Below are 16563 nucleotides of genomic sequence, written 5' to 3'. Positions count from 1 at the left end.
GGAGGGAAAGGAGGGGGGGGGAGGGAAAGGTGGGGGGAGGAAGGTGGGGGGAGAGGGAAAGGTGGGGGGGAGAGGGAAAGGTGGGGGGGAGGAGGGAAGGGGGGGGGAGGAGGGAAAGAGGGGGGAGGAGGAGGGAAAGGAGGGAAAGGGGGGAGGAGGAGGAAAGGGGGGGAGGAGAGGGAAAGGGGTGGAGGAGGGCAGATGGCTCGTGGTGCCAACGCACCGCTGTGGGCCGCAGAGGGGGGAGGAGGGCTCGCAAGCAACATTAACCGAGAGTCACAGGGGGGAGAGCGGGCGGGGGGCAGTGGTTCAAGCAGCCAGCTACCGTGCCTTTTGGTAAAACGCTGAAAGCTGCAGCGCCCTCCTTATGCAGCGCCCCCTAGCAGGTTTTTTGTTTGTTATTTTAGTACATCGATTCTAAGACGCAGTCCCTATTTCAGCCATGTGAAAAAGGGAAAAAAAGTGCGTCTTAGAATCGAGGAAATACGGTATATTACTGTATGTTGTGCACTATTTTTGGGAGGCAGAGAGGTTTTTGCGTGTATATTATCCTGTATGGGGGGAGAAATTTGCAAAAACCTGTTTTATGCGAAAGACTAAATACATTAAAAAAAAAAAACGTTAAGACAAAGACAATTCAATTTTGCTAGTTAAACAAATTTGTAAATGCCACTAAGCAATTGCCAAACAAACATCCATTGTTCCCTTTAAAGCCCAAACTGATGTCACAGGCTACAATTGGAACAATTGCATTACACCCTGCATCTATTCCAAAATCTAAATGATAACAGCCAGTCTTTTTAGCTTCCAAGCTATAAATACTGTGAACATGGGGGCACAAAGGCAGCAAAAAAGCAATATTAAAATCAATGTTCGAATATACATTAGGGGGTTCTCGGTAAACGAACAAGCAACATTGGCTGTCATCATTAGGGAAAGCAGGAGGAGGAGGAATCTGGAGCAACACACCGGCTGTTCCTAACTGGAAATAGAACAGGAACCCAGGTTAAGTAAAAATAATGTAAAGTTATTTTATTCAGACAAACAAAATAGTGGTCCAAGTAGAACATGTCCACGCGTTTCACACCTATGTGGCGCTTTTGCAAGGACATGCTTCTAAAACTCACCAACCCTCTCACCCCCTGTACCCAATGTCTACTTACCCAGACTATAGATTGTAAGATCCTTGAGGCAGGGCCTCCAACACATTACAGGCTTATCCTACCTCTTCTAACAATTGTAATCCTGTCTGTAAATGTTACTTATGCCCATGATCATATAGTCAGTCCCTTAAATATCTGTAAACTGAATGCGTATTACCTTTGTTCATTAAATGCAGCCCTTTATTATTTGAACTCTGGCTTTTCTTGTCTGTCTTTTGTATAACAAAATAATTGTACTTAATTTGTACATGTTCTCAAACTGACTGTAAAGAATTGCGATGCCCCCTTAAGTGGAGGTGTTTTAACTTAAAAAATAAAGGATGATACTATGCTGTGACCCCATGTCTTCTAAAACTCCTCTACACAAGCATGGAGGACATTGGTAGGATCCAGGACTTGCTCACAAAGCAAGGCTACTTGTAATAAAACATTAATCCCAGTGAGCAGCCTCGCCTACTATTCTCGGTCACAGCTAGCACAGCTTTATAAAAAAAAAAAAAATTTTAAAAAGGGGGGGGGGGGGGTTCGGGTGTACCAAGCACATGCGATGTAAGTGAAACTTCCCAGTGGTCTGTAAAGTAAATAAAAAAGGACATAGTTAAATAGTCATTTTTAGTACATGAAATGATAGATTTATGATAAAGACATAAATTTGGGATTGTAAGGGCTCAATTATACCAAATGCTGCAGGGCGGCAGCGTTGTTTTGTGACGCCACCCAGTGTTGCCGCTGAGCAGCATCGTGATTATACCAGGGAGCCGATGGAGCAGGCAAGGAGGCGGGGCTGAGAGCGGTTCGCACTCATTGGCTGGAACCACTCACGTGACGCGGCCGTCGCCAACAAAGAACATATTTGCAGATCGCGTCAGGAGACAGCCGCCCTGCAGCAGGTATGTGCGCTGCTATTGTTTTTTAAAGTTCCTTTTCAAGCACGCGGCGCCACGCACATTTTCCTGTATAATCACGGCCCAACGTATTGTGGCTGAAGTAGTACAGGCAGTCCTCGGTTATCCAACACAATGCGTTACTCAAAATGGCGTTGGATAGCGAAACGTCTTAAAGCGAAACACGTTTTCCCACAGGAACACTGTTTAAATGAAAGGTTCCGTTCCTGAAGGCATTTTTAATGCTAAAATACACAAAATATTTTACTCCGGCAATAAGATATGCAGCACACACATAAATTATATAGTGTATATACTGTATTATATATATATAATATAACATAACATAACATGTAATTTAATAATATAATATATTATAAAGTATAATATAATATTATATTATATGATACATATATTATATACACAAACAACTTTGCAAAGCATAGTAAGAGCGTTGGATAAGCCGTTTTGGCGTTGTAAAAATGAACATAGGTATGCATTGCACAGCGTTGGATAAGCCATTCGTTGTAAAGCGAAGCGTTGTAAAATGAGGACTGCCTGTATGAAATTTGTGTCAGCACTATTAGAAAATGATGGTAAGTGAAGGTAGGAGATTTGAAAGGAGTGGCCCAACAGTGAAGGATTGCTAATGAGTGGTATGTGCAAGATTTTATTTTTTGGTTTTGTTTCAGATTTCTTTTTATATTAGTGAAAGACAGGATGTGGTTGAGTAAGTTTGATTATAATGTTACCTAATGTATGTTGTGTGGTATAATAGGGAAGGGTGAAAGAATGACAGTGACGGCATTAGAAGAGGAAATGTTAATGAGGTAGTGTGTTGGGGTCATAAAGGTAGGATGAAGGTGGTGGTACATTGTGTTTTGGCAGTGCAGTTGCTGGTATGATAAAAAGTACAATGGGAGGTGGGGTAATTCAATGGTACTGATGTGCTCCGTTGTGTAGCGCTCTGTCCAGAGCGGCTAGAGAGTTGTGTAGGAGTTACATGAAGAGGGGCATGGTTCTAGAGAATGAAGTTGGTAAGCGTTTGAGCACACGCAGAGTATGTACAGGGGAAATGGTACACAGAGGTGTATGTGCGCGCATGTGTGAATTGTGGGGTGCTTTGCGCATGTCCACGCTTGTAGGAAGTTAGGCATCTGAGCATGTGTGGTGGGGAATGGGAATTGTCACGCATGCGCTGAGCAGTGACTATGGCAGGCACATTCGCGCATGTGCGGAGGTGGAGGCACAGGCGCATGTCCCTTCCACGCATGCGTTGCGTATAACAGCCTTGTGACCAGCGCATGAAGGCGATACTGCAGCAGCGAGTACTGGAGCCACCTATGCGCATGTGCAGGATAATTCGGCCAATACTGCAGCTGGGTCGCATCCTCAGCCTGCATGGTGGTGCCGGGGGAAAAAAAGGTAGGAGATGTTCGGGAGCCACACTCAAAGCGTTATAAGCGGATCGTGCTATAACGGGGTTGAGCTGTATTTTTGAAGACATTTTAATGTTTCTAATGTAACAAGCATTTCAAGGTGACAGCCCACTTCCCCTTCTGAGAGGCTCTGGCTCTTGAGCCCCGCCCTCTCTCAAGCAGTGAACCAATTGTATCTAGTAACTGCCCAGTCAATCATATTCCAGGACTACATTGCCCACAATGCTGTGCAAGAACTGAATTAAATAACCCAGAGCAAGCGATCGATTACAGGAGAACAGATCGATCTGCAGCTTAGCTAATCACTTGTCAGTGTGCAGATTGTATTGATGCACATATTGAATGGGGAAAAAAGAAATATATAAAAAAAATTAAATGCCAGCTTGAACTGCAGCTTTAAGTAAATAAGCAGATTGGAAGCAGCTATACTTTCTGTAAGGAAGGGAATTGCTGCCACCTCATGTAACTTAGACTTAAATACATTTATTTTTTTTTAAAGCCAGATATACGAATAGGACAAGGGGCCTCCGTATTTCAACACTTGCTGTGTGCCTCCATGAAAAAAGGTTGCAATATCTCATCACAACACACACAGCTCAGAGCGCTTCAGATTGACTGGTAACTGGATCTGCAATGCAATTGTATACACAGAAATGTGTCCCGCACGGAAAGGAAGGGCAGGTGCATTAAATGCCACAACATGCAACATGTCAAATTCTTCTTGGTTTGAAATAAAGACGGCTCGTTAAGGCGTAACTTTCTATTTATAGTCTACAAAATACCTAGCATACCATTGTAAAACAAAATACCGGTCCAAATTTTTCAGCAGCCCATATGCATTTTTGTTTTAAAATATTAATATAACAGAAAACACATCTATTTGGTATAATCAAGACATTAAAGGAGCAGTTTCCACTGCAAGTTTTTTTTTGTTTGGTTATCTCACACCCTCACCTTAACCTTTCTTTCCTCCAGCTGCCGGCACCACCATGTACAGCACCGCGCAAATTAAGTCAGCTGTGTTTTTATTTTAATTTTTACATATCGATGCAATGCTTTATTGTCAACGAGCACACTGACACACTGACACACACATGGAGACGGGGAGACACACACACACGGAACGGAGATACACACAATGACACACATACAACAGGTATGATAACCCAGTTTACAAAAAAACACTACCACATACAGTATGATGATGCCCCATGCCGTGTGAAAATGATGTGAGCCAGAGAGACGTTCACCTCGCATGTCTAGGAAGTGGGTTTATATTCACAACCAGTCATGCCGCCCCTTCCATAGTATAGACAGCCGGGTCCTGTGAGCCGAGCGCTCCCGCCCCTTGTTAGGCCTCGTCCAGGGTTATTGCTTGCTGGCGGAGGCGCGCTGAGGCTGAGGGAAAGCGGGTGCTTTCCCTGGTCTTAGACAGCGCGCCGTCCGGGGGCGGGCCAGTGACGTCACGGAGCTGGTTCTCCCTCATTCGGCGAACCGCTCACGTGACCGGCCCTGCGCTCCGGCAAGCGCTTGAATTTAAAATCGTAGGCGAGCCCCCACTAAAGCCGCTCTCATTGCGGCTGTAGGGGCTCACTGGTAAGTACCAACGCGCCTCAGCGCATAAGCGCTGACCATGCCCGAGGCCTTAGTAATGCAGTGCTAGCTGACGCAAGTGGATGCCTCCTGAGGCCCACAACTTAGTTTAACTCACTAAATATCAGGGACATTCAAGTAGGCGTATGATTGCAAAGATCGCAGCAAACAGGAGACACGCCATTTTTTTTTCCACGATCCCTGTTATAATGCAGTCGCATTATGTGTATGTATATAAACACACAGCAAGTGTGAATATATATCACTTGTGAGCACATTCACATGTCTTAGGCCTCGGCCATGTTAACCGCTTGCTGGCGGAAGCGTGCTGAGGCGCGCTCCCGCTCAGCACTGAGCCTCTACAGCCGCAATTAGAGCGGCTTTAGTAGGGGTTCACCAGCGCTTCCGGAAGCGCAGGTCTTAGGGGAATTTAAAATTCCCCCGCGTGCCGGCGCGACAGGCCATCACGTGAGCGGTTCGCCCAATGACGGCGAACCAGCTCTGTGACGTCACTGGCCCGCCCCCGGCCAGTGACGCGCCCGCCCCCTGACGGCGCGTGTGGTAAGCAACCGCAAGGCCAGGGAAAGCACCCGCTTTCCCTGAGCCTCAGTGCGCCTCAGCGAGCCAGCAGGGAGCATGGACTCGGCCTTAGGCAGGTCTGCAACCCTACCTTTCACAATTATCCCCAGCATACAGTGCTCCCACTGCAGCAAGGGATTCTAGGAAATAACATGCAAATGAGCACAAAATGTTCCACCTTTTGTCTGAAAAACCATTGTTACATGGAGCCCATATAAGCTAATGCTCGCTGTTAACACAGCTTTAAAGCACAGCATGGGAATCAGATGCAAAGCCAGAGAAACCATTCACAGACATGTTTCAACCTTAATGGGTATCAGTGTGAAGTTGGTTGTACTGCTGGCTTTGCATTTTCAAGACTGTAGGGTTTACCGTCATGTTTTAAGTTATGGTGGGTGAAAAAGGTTGAAACAACCCCCAAATTGTAGAGAGGAAAAAAACACTTTGACAATATGATTACAGATGCAGGCGTGTACTGGTTGGTTCATGGCATTGCCAACACCTATCAGATGGTCAATCGATTAAACCGCAACGATTCTTATTCAGAAAAGTAGACATTCAGGCCTTTTCCCCCTCCATTTAAGTTTACAAATTAAATCTTATTTGGGCTTTATCTAAATTCTAGCTGTGCGGTCTCCAATTTACATATACAGTATATATTTGTAAAGATGGAAGTGTTTGGAGTTGTGGGAATGGTACAAATTCAGTATAAAATGGGTTACTAGCCTTTTTAACTTTGTATTTTTTTTGTTATTCTGTTTGGCAGTTCAAATTATTCTTGCAGGTCAGAGAAAGATTTAATATAAACTTCACGAATGTCATGATTACATGGGAAAGAATACGTTGAAACAACTTTCATGACTGGATTTAAACCTTGAATGAGATATGCAAACAATTTAATATCAATCCATAAGGATTTCCAGATACATTTGTAACTTACATTGTACGGCAGTGTTTAAATGTATGTGTACTGTTAATTTTAAATGTACATGTCACTGCACCCTAGAATGGTAGAACATTGCCTAAAACGTTAAACATGGGAAATCAAAAACCCCAATAAACATCTTTGTAATTTCTTTAATAAAAGTACATTAGCAGCTATTTTAACTTCCAAATCTTAAAAAATGGGTAGTGATTGATACGCGTGGACAAAGTAAAAAAAAAAAAAAAAGATAAAAAAAAAAAAAACAGGCATTGGAGGTGTGGGCCTCAAGTTATTTCAAGTAGGCTCAATAAAAATTAGAATTTGTTTACAAATGTATACAAAAAAAAAAAAAGTGTATCACATTTTTGTAGTGACAAATGGGCTTTTTCAAGGCATTTCTTTGCATTACACTAAAAGCTCCTCAGTAAAACAACCATACTTACAAGGTGCAAATTTTAATCCACAGACTTTTACCAACCACCTGCTCAGGCTGTAACAAACATTTATTTTTGCAAAATTACATGTATTGTACAGAAACCACACGTACAGTACATGAATCCCTTAAATGGCCTGATAAAAACTAGAGGGTTAAAAAAAAAAAAAAAAAAAATGTTTAAAGTCCTGTTAAAATATATATATGCTGCTTCTTTTACCAAGAAAAAATAGAATTGAAAATTAGAGCAAACAGAGCTGCCAGGATTGTGTTAAAACTGCACTTTGCAGAGTTGTTAAACAGCCGTAAGGGGAAAAGGACAACATGCGCAGGAGCTGACAACATGATCAGGAGATGGCAATATCTAAGGCACACAGACCAACTCTCCCTTATTGACTAGATTTTTCGCTGAATAAGGTAGTCATTTTCTACTGTCTCCCCAAATAGAAAGACCTCATTACAATGCAGGGCAAAGTGAGATTTAGAAATCGACATTTGTCACAAATCTCAGAGAAAAGTTTTCAAATAAGTCATTAGGAAAGTCGTAATTTCAGAAGGGCAGAGCACACACACACCCACACCCGCGCGCAGAACACCCGCGCGCAGAACACCCGCGTTTTACCTACATTGCAAAAATAAACTCTTAGATTCTTGGTTTCATAAACTTCTCATGCTTGTTTGGAGAGGCCTCTCATTGGCTAGAACAGGGCACAGCTATTAAACATGACTAAGCACAAAGAATCCTCTGGCTAAATGCAGCTGCTATGAGAGGTATCTAAACCTTCCAAGTGCATTATTAGTCACCAGACAGCCATCTGACTTCAACAACAAGAACCTCAAGCAAGCCTGAAACTCAGGAAAGGGCTGGGACTTGAATCGTTAGTGCAGTACTGACATTCATCCAGCTATGTTATCCTGCATTTGTTAATGCATTCAAAAAAAAAAAAAAAAAAAAAAAGTTAAAGTTTATTTTGTTTTTTTCCTGTTTAAAAAGTAGTTCCGCTTTTGAAACCATTTTATTCCTAAAAAAAACACCCCAAAACCCAACTTAAAATTGTAAAGCCCTTCTCGATTAGAGGCATAATTGTAAGTAATGACCAATTCGAATTTCAAAGAACCTCATTTCAAAAGCTCTGTAGAAGACCATTTCTCCGATAGGAGCCATTGTAGTCTGCAAGGAAAACCGCTCTGCTTCCTGGTGGAATGAAGCATGTGAGAACGAACAGCGGGAGTTGCCACCTGAACACTTTGGCCTTTATAAATAGGAAATGGCTAGAAAACGCATTCAGGACACTTTAAAAAAAAAAACTGTCAAAAAATATAAATACATTTTAAAATAAAGTCTACGTACCTAAACCATGTTGGTTTCAGCTCCAAGGACCCCATGCTTCCCAAGATACTTAACTCAGAAGAGGCTGGTAGTAGCAGCTCTGGCTGGCATAGACAATGTCTGTTTAAAAAAGTCCCAAGGGCCAATAGGAAGCAGCGACATCATACCCTGCGGCTTCCTATTGACCCATGTACAGCACAACTTTTAAACAGGTACAGTCCCTTTAAAAAACAAACAAAAAAAGGGTATGTATCTTTGGGAGCGGGTGGAATGGGACAATTGGACACGCCCATTACACCACGACCAAATGACCGCCAGCATTTAGCCACAGATGAACCCACCATAGCCGATCCGCCACTCACTTCTAACGTGAGGTACGTTTTAGGGGATTTACCTGTTAGGGTAGGGGGTTAACTTCAGGAGTTTTGGAGTAAGGGGTTATGGTTTTTAGGAGTAGGGGGTAGTGATAGTATTAGTGGGTTTTAGGGTAAGGGTTAAGGTCATGGGCTTGCCTTAGCAGCCAAACGGTTGTCATCAAATGTCCTAGTCCATGAAGCCAGGGTGTGGGGGGGGCGGTGATATTTATTTAAAGGCAACACTGTTAAACAATTCAGCTATTAAGCGTGCCAACCATTTTCTTACAAGCCGAACCAGTACGCATGTGTTTGCAACCCAACACGAATCTCTTGTTTGTCAGATTGGAAGAACAGGAAGACATTCCATAAAATGTGCCAGGTAAAGACAGTCCAATTCATGCTCCCCCTCTCCTCAGTTGAGGAGTTCTCAGCTTTTCTATATGGCATTGTTTAAAAATATAGATATTTTTCTTTTTATTCAAGCAGCACAGCAGTGCCATTAGGGGGTATATGCAGTAGGCAAGATGGGCATAGGATAGGGTGGAAGGAGAGGACAGAGTAAACAGTTTGTGAATAAGATGACATCGATTTATGACATGGCAAAGCCTGGGAGTACTTTTGACTATTTAGCTACACCCTGTTGTGTGCAGTTGATAAGAACCATTCCCTATCCCCGCCCTCCTGTGCAATACTGATTTAATGGATTTTAGAAGTCTAAAGATGACTCTACCCCAGAGAGAATGAACAAATTAGCTCACTGGAAGGCATAAGATATATAATTTATACTGTATCCACTATGGGATCTTTTAAAATTAACAGCTGGAACATTCAGGGCCTGAATGCGTCAGCATTTGGTTCTAAGCCACAAGATCCAGACTTCATAAACAATTTGACCAACAAACATTTTTATCCTCCACGAAAAATGGATCCAATTGGAGGAGATGTCTCTCATACCTATGGGCTCTAGGCAGCTTTTAGTACCAGCCCAAAAACACAAAAGTTGTGAAATGAGGCCGCCATTCAGGAGGAATCATAATATGGTAATAGGAGGCGCTTAAAATCAAAATAAACCCAATAAAGGAGGAGATACCCAAATGTGGCTACAAATAAAAGGCTCCATGTTCACCCATCAATATGGCATATATTTATGTGCAGCATACATTTCCCCCCCCCCCCCCCCCCACCCCGACTCCCCATACTACAAACCAGACATCTTCGAGAGCCTCCAGACAGAGGCAATCCACTTTCAGACCCTGGGTAAAGTTCTGATATGTGGAGACCTCAATGCCAGAACAGGACTACATATCAACAGAGGGAAATAACTACGTCTTTGGAAATGACACTTGTCGTCATAGCTCCGTGACATGCCAAAGAGCCAGCTACGACAGCGCAACAAACAAGAATGGTAAAGAGCTCCTAAACCTGTGTCGCAGTCTGGGACTGTACATCAATAGACGGATAAGAGGAGACTCTTTGGGCAGATACACATACAGCTCTGTGCTGAGCAGCAGTGTAATGGATTACGCAATCACTGATAGTCACACCAGCATCACCCTTATCAGACCGCAATCAAACCCTGCTCTTTATTAAAGAGAACAGACCAGGCCAGCACAACAGAAAAAAACCTCTCCAACCTTCATGGCTTAAAAGCCACCACTACACATGGACAAAACAGAGCTTGCGACTAAGGCCGTGGGCATGGTCAGCGCTTAGCCGCTGACACGCGTGAGCCCCTGCAGCCGCAATGAGAGCGGCTTTAGCAGGGGCTCACGCAGCCGACACTCAAATTTTAGTTTACATGCGCAGGGCCAGTCACGTGAGCGGTTCGCCCAATGAGGGCGAACCAGCTCCGTGACGTCACTGGCCCACCCATAGACACGCCCCCGGACGGCACACGTAGTAAGGCCAGGGAAAGCACCCACCTTCACTCAGCCTCCGCACAGGCCTAGTGTCTATGGACTCAGCCTTACACAGAAACAAACAGCTCAGAAGTCGGAAATCTACTCCACAGCTTCCAGAACACAAATTACGAGCAGAACAAACACTGAGAAACTTGGCAGTAAGAAATCTCAAAATATTCCATTCAATAGCAAGAAAATCAAACCCGAAAAAAACTATTCCTAATAGACTAACAACAAATGCCAAAAATGGTTTGATAAAGAATGCTACACCCTTAGAAAAAGCCTGCAAACAATGTCATACCAAAAACACACAGAGACCCAAACAATACAAAACTAAGAATGAGGTACCCCAAACACCTGAAGCACTACAGGCACACCGTAAGAAAAACAAAAAACAAAACCACATTGCCAAAAAAATTAGAAAGAATTGAAGAAGCATTGGATGAAAATACTTTTTGGCAAACCTGAAAACATCTTGATACAAATACAGGTAGTCCTCGTTATCGTTAACGAATGGCACATCCAACGATTTTACAAGGCAACCCTAAGGGCCGTTTTTCAACGCCGGAATGCGTTATCCAATGTCTGAATGCGTTATCCAACGCTCACCGCCACTGATTAACGTGGGACTCACTTTACAATGGTTGCACTATCCAACGCTACTTCCAGAACAGATTCCGTTGGATAACCGAGGACTGCCTGTAACAGACACCTGGCCGTTCAGAATGCCAACATCTGGGGAAACTACTTCGTGGACCTTCACCAAGAAATCCCAGAAGAAAACCTGGCACAAAAACAAAAATCCTCAAACATCACTGGAGAACATTATAAAAGATAACCAAAACCCCTTGAGACATACCAATCACAATCCAGGAAATAAAAGAAAAAAAGAACTAATAAAAAACAAGAAAGCCAGTGGACCAGATGGCATTCTACATGAGATGTTGAAGTACATCAACCCATTTATACAAGAAGCCCTACTGAAAATGTTCAACCTGGTCCTTACTGCGGGCTACTTCGCTGAACTGTGGAACGAAGGACTGATAACCACTATCCAAAAGAAAGGAGACAGGCGAGACCCATCCAATTACAGAGGCATCTGTGTCAGCACCCTGGGGAAACTGTTTAACAGCATCCCCACCTTCCTGATAGAGCAGTGTGTACTGAGTAAGAGCCAGATAGGCTTCCTGCCAAACCACCGCACCACATCTACACAGCCTGATCAATAAGCACGTCCACAACACCAACAAGGGCAAAATCTTTGATTGCTTTTTGGATTTTAAAAAGGCCTTCGACTTCATCTGGCATCCAGGTCTATTGCTGAAAATACATGCGCGGAATAGGGGGAAGAACGTATGACAACATCAAAAGTATGTACTCTGAAAACAAATGTTGCGTGAAAGTTAAGAGGACAGACTTCTTTCGTTAAGACCGTGGGGTTAGACAAGGCTGCAGCCTGAGTCCCACACTTTTTAACATATACATCACTGAGCATTCAGCAGCCCTAGAATATTTCTCAGCACCCGAGCTCAACTTGGCTGGAACAGAGATTAAGTCTCTACTATACATAGACGATCTGCTCCTGTGTCTCCAACAGAAACTGTCAATACTAAAAAAATTCAGCCAGACGAGGACACACTGAACCTAGACAAAAACCATAATCATGATATTCCAGAAAAAAATCTAAAAAAAACATCCAACGATAATCGCAATTCACACTGAATGACAATGCACTGGAACAGACAGCGATCTACACATACCTTGGACTAACAATCAGCACATATCCAAGTGGCACATTATAAGTGGCAGGACAACTCTACTGAACAACTGAAGTTTAAAAGGAAGTTAGTGTAAGTGGCAGGACAACTCTACTAAACAACTGAAGTTTAAAAGGAAGTTAGTGTAAGTGGCAGGACAACTCTACTGAACAACTGAAGTTTAAAAGGAAGTTAGTGTAAGTGGCAGGACAACTCTACTGAACAACTGAAGTTTAAAAGGAAGTTAGAGTAAGTGGCAGGACAACTCTACTGAACAACTGAAGTTTAAAAGGAAGTTCAAAAGAAGTGAAGAAGAAGTGAACACCCCAACTGGCCCTGATTCCTGCATTTGAACTACGCTGGAAAAGAGGAAATCATCTATACCAGACTGCATCATTACTGCTATGATGCTGTCTTTACCATTTATATTTGCTGTGACTTCACTTCTTCTCAAATTATGCACTTCTTTTTACCAGCCTCAGTATGTCTCTAACTCTATTCATATATCTCCATCTCTCCTTCCTTCCCCACTTCTCAGTTCACATGAACTCCTTTCTTACCTGTGTCCTCTGACACCACACAGCTATATCCCCTGCACTAAAAAACACCCCTACAAATCATCCTCACACATCCTCTTTCTTTCCATGCTTCTCCTCCTTGCTTCTGAGGATATCTCTCCCAATCCTGGTCCCTGTCTTATTCCTACATGCGCTCGTCCTCGCCTGCCAATTGCATCCTCTACTCATTCTGGTGTCAACCCCTCCAACCTCATACCCATCCCCTGCCACCCTCCCTCCTCTCTCCCTTTCTCCTGTGCCCTTTGGAATGCTCGCTCCCTCTCTAACAAGTTCCTCTCTGTACATGACTTCTTTCTCTCTCACTCCCTGCTTCTCTTTGCTATAACTGAGACCTGGCTCACTCAGTCTGACTCTGCTCTGGAAACTGCCCTCTCCAATGGTGGCCTTTCCTTCTCCCACACTCCGCGCCCTGATGGCAGGGGTGGAGGCGTGGGGCTCTTGCTTTCCTCTCTCTGCCGTTATCGAACCCTTCCTATTCCCCCCTCTCTTGCTTTTCCCTCCTTTGAGGCTCACACTGTCCAGATCTTCTCTCCTCTCCCTGTCCATGTGGCGGTCATCTATCGCCCACCTACCTCTACTCATCCCCCTTCTGCCTTTCTCTCTCACTTTGAATCCTGGCTCTCTTTCTTCCTCTCCTCAGACTCCCCTGTTCTTCTCCTTGGGGACTTCAATTGCCACATTGATGACCCCTCTCTCTCTTGGGCTTCCCGCTTTCTCTAACCTCTTCTTTTGGCCTTCAACAGTGGACTGCAGCCAGCACCCACAAGGATGGCCACTACTTAGACCTGGTTTTCACTAAAAACTTCTCTCTCTCTGATTTCTCCATATCCCCTTTTCCTCTCTCTGATCATCACCTCATCTCATTCTCTCTATCTCGCTTCTCCCCTTCTCCACCTCCATCTACCCCCCGGTTCTGCAGAAACCTGCGCTCTATTCACTTACCTGACTTTGAGTCCACTTTAAGCTCCTCCCTCTCCCCTCTCAGCTCTGCTACAGACCCTGACAACCTGGTCAGGAACTACAACTCTGTCTTGTCCTCCTCTCTTGATCTACATGCCCCGCTTTCTCTCTGCCGCCCTCGCCCTTCTAACCCTAGACCCTGGCTAAATTCCCACACGCGCATGCTGCGTTCCTCCACTCGTTCCTCTGAACGCCTCTGGAGGAAGTCTCATACTCTCGCAGACTTCCTTCACTACAAATTTATGCTATCCTGTTTCAACTCTGCATTCTCGCAAGCTAAACAAGCCTACTTTTCTTCACTAATCAATATGCACAAGTCTAACCCACGCCGACTGTTCTCTGTCTTTGATACTCTACTGAAACCACCCTCAGCTGCCTCTCCTTCCTCCATCTCCGCTCAGGACTTTGCTGACTATTTTAAGGAAAAGGTGGAATCCATACGCCAGAACATCCCCTCTGTTACTTCCTCCCATCCTACACCTCTTCCTAACTGTCCTCCTGCCTTCCTTGACTCTTTTTCCACTGTCTCAGAGGAGGATGTGTCGCTGTTGATCGCCTCTTCTCCCTCTACCACTTGCCCTCTTGACCCCATTCCCTCCCATCTCCTAAAACCTCTTGCTCCTACTATAATCCCTACGCTCACACACATTTTTAACTCCTCCCTCTGCTCTGGAACCTTTCCATCCTCCTTCAAACATGCAACAGTCATACCATTACTCAAAAACAGCAAGCTTGACCCTACCTGTCTTTCTAACTATCGACCTGTCTCCCTCCTGCCTTTTGCATCTAAACTCCTTGAACGTCTTGTATTCTCTCACTTGCTCCATTTTCTCAACACCTATTCTCTCCTAGACCCTCTACAATCTGGCTTCCGCACTGCTCACTCCACGGAAACAGCCCTCACTAAAATAACTGACGACCTCCATGCTGCCAAAGACAGAGGTCATTACACTCTGCTCATATTACTCGACCTCTGCAGCATTTGACACAGTGGATCACCCTCTTCTCCTCCACATTCTCCATACTCTAGGTATTCGGAACAAAGCTCTATCCTGGATCTCATCCTACCTCTCCCATCGTACTTTCAGTGTCTCTTCTGCCAACACCTCCTCCTCCATCGATCTCTCTGTGGGTGTACCCCAGGGCTCTGTCCTGTGACCTCTTCTCTTTTCTCTGTACACACTCTCTCTAGGTGACCTAATAACATCTTTTGGGTTTAATTATCACCTCTATGCTGACGACACACAAATATACTTTTCAACACCCGACCTTACACATGCTGTACAAACCAAAGTTTCTGAATGTCTCTCTGCTATATCATCCTGGATGGCCCTCCGACGCCTTAAACTCAACATGGCTAAAACAGAGCTCCTCATACTTCCTCCCAAATCTGGCCCTACTACCTCCTTCCACATTACTGTTGGAACTACCATCATTCACCCAGTAGCCCAAGCACGCTGCCTAGGGGTCACACTCGACTCCTCTCTCACATTCGCCCCTCACATTCAAAACATTTCTAAAACCTGTCGCTTTTTCCTCCGCAATATAACAAAGATACGCCCTTTCCTCTGTTGCTCGACTGCTAAAACCCTGACTCAGGCCCTCATTCTCTCCCATCTCGATTACTGTAACCTCCTGCTGTCCCGGCCTTCCTGCCTCTCACCTGTCTCCCCTATAAAATCTATCCTAAATGCTGCTGCCAGAATCACTCTACTCTTTCCTAGATCTGTCTCAGCATCTCCCCTAATGATATCCCTCTCCTGGCTTCCGATCAAATCCCGCATCTCACACTCCATTCTTCTCCTCACTTTTAAAGCTTTACACTCTTCTGCCCCTCCTTACATCTCTGCCCTAATTTCTCGTTATGCACCATCCAGACTCTTGCGTTCTGCTCAAGGATGTCTTCTTTCTACCCCCTTTGTATCTAAAGCCCTCTCCCGCCTTAAACCTTTTTCATTGACTGCCCCTCACCTCTGGAATGCCCTTCCCCTCAGTACCCGACTAGCACCCTCTCTATCCACCTTTAAGACCCACCTTAAGACACACTTGCTTAAAGAAGCATATGAATAGCACTGTGGATATTCTGAACACCTGATACATAAAGCTTGGCCCCCTGCAGACGCACTTACCAGAACTCCCTCCTACTGTCTCTGTACGTTCTCCCTACCTACCAATTAGACTGTAAGCTCCTTGGGGCAGGGACTCCTCTTCCTTAATGTTACTTTTATGTCTAAAGCACTTATTCCCATGATCTGTTATTTATATTATCTGTTATTTATTTGATTACCACATGTATTACTACTGTGAAGCGCTATGTACACTAATGGCGCTATATAAATAAAGACATACAATACAATAAGCTCATCAGGGAAATTCAACCTGGCCATAAATACACTGAAGGAGAAGGCCCACAGAGGATTCTATGCAATAAGGAAACAGATGTACCACCTCAAACCACCAATAAGAATCTGGATGAAAATATTAAACAGCATCATCACACCCATCCTTCTGTATGGCAGCAAGGTGTGGGGTCCTCTGACATACCCAGACTCCACAAAATGGGATACCAGCAAAACTAAAAAATACTGCATCTGGAATTCTGCAAACACCTTCTCCAAGTACACAGGAGTACATCAAACAATGCATGCCGGGCTGAGCTGGGCCG

This window comes from Ascaphus truei, chromosome 3 (assembly GCF_040206685.1).
Source record: "Ascaphus truei isolate aAscTru1 chromosome 3, aAscTru1.hap1, whole genome shotgun sequence".
Taxonomy (NCBI): domain Eukaryota; kingdom Metazoa; phylum Chordata; class Amphibia; order Anura; family Ascaphidae; genus Ascaphus; species Ascaphus truei.
Note: the sequence above shows the minus strand (reverse complement) of the source record.